The following is a 1,724-nucleotide window of genomic DNA, read 5'->3' as shown; positions in this document are numbered from 1 at the left end:
TATATATATATATATGTGTGTGTATGTATGTATGTATGTATGTATATATGTATGTATGCATGGGAGACAAATGAGGGAGCGCGTTGGGATTTAAAGTCAGAAAGAAAAAGGCCGCGACTAAATAGCGTAAGGTATTTAATACGACCCAACAGATTTTGCTAATTATAACATAGCAGAAATGCCCTGTATTTTACGGGAGGGGTAAATGTAAGGAACTAACTACTTATGCACCGCAAAAGCCATAATTTATTTTGCACACATTACAGAATACTTTCGTGCTGTAAAACATAATTACATCTTTTGCTGGACCCTTAGTTATTAATTGTTAATAATTGGTGTTAAAGGTAAATTTAGTCAATGCTAAAAATTAAATTACCATAGTGCTATAATTTTCATTATAGCACTATGTTAATTTAATTTTTAGCATCTTTCGCTCTCCCTCCCCACTCTCGCTCTCACACGACAACATTTTAAATTAATTTTTCATTTTACTCAGTATAAAATATGATTTAACAAAAGTAATATGACTATGACATTTACTAAAAGCTTTCAGTTTTTGCAAAAAGCATTTGAGGAGTTTGTTACTTTTGTTGGTAGAGGAGGTGTACTTCGAAGCTTCGCCTGGTTAGTATATAGTTTAAGAAGCTATCCAAGCGAAACTTCTAAGTCACTCTTATCTTTTACTATCCAAAATAAATACTGAGTCGTTTATTCGGCATAACTACAGAATTCTGCCCCACCGACTTTGGATGATCATAACTTTTTAAAAAATGAATGTTTTTTAATGAAATTTTCTACAAATATCTGTTATATCATCTAGATTCCGAATATATAAAATTTTTTGGGGAAAAGTGTTTTAGGAGGGGGTAGAATGGGGAATTTCGAAAAAATCACCGAAGTCCACTTCAATTCATCTTAACTTTCAAGAAAATGGATATTTTTTTAATGAAATTCTCTACAAATATACCTCGGACTATGTAGATTCCGAAAACATAGGAATTTCGGAGGAAAACAATTGGGGGTTATTTTTGAGAACCGTTCCCCACTCGCGGATGTTTCTGAACAAATCGTCAATATTTGTTTCATTTTCTCCGTTTTGTACATCCGTAGATTTCTACCACACACGTAATTAAAGAAGTTCAAAGGGGAATTTTTCCATTCAATATCATGTTTATTATAGAGAGTATGTAACAAATTATACTTTACACTTCTATATTTAACTGTGCGTGTATATTTCTTATTTTTACTTTTGGTGTCTTCTGCCTTTCTATGAGAATCGCTTACCTGGGAATTTACTTAAAGTGAAAAAAAATCGTATGCAACAGATAAGTCGTCTTAATAGCATATTTCTGTGTACCAGACCTTTAGCTGTTATTTTTAGCATAACGAGTTTTCTGGTGAGGACTTCGTCTGCCTTCATTGCCTGCTTGTTGCTTCAGTAGAAATCTACGAATGCACAAACGGAGAAAATGAAACAAATATGGACTTGTTCAGAAACACCCCCGAGTGGGGAACAGTTCTCAAAAATAACCCCCAATTGTTTTCCTCCAAAATTCCTATGTCCTCGGAATCTACATAGTCCGAGGTATATTTGTAAAGAATTTCATTAAAAAATATCCATTTTCTTGAAAGTTAAGACGAATTGAAGTGAACTCCGGTGAATTTCCCTAAATTCCCAACCGCAACCACTCCTAAAACTTCCCCCTCCCCCAAAATTTGTATAT

This window comes from Octopus bimaculoides, chromosome 24 (assembly GCF_001194135.2).
Source record: "Octopus bimaculoides isolate UCB-OBI-ISO-001 chromosome 24, ASM119413v2, whole genome shotgun sequence".
Taxonomy (NCBI): Eukaryota; Metazoa; Mollusca; class Cephalopoda; order Octopoda; family Octopodidae; genus Octopus; species Octopus bimaculoides.
This window is presented reverse-complemented; position numbering follows the sequence as displayed.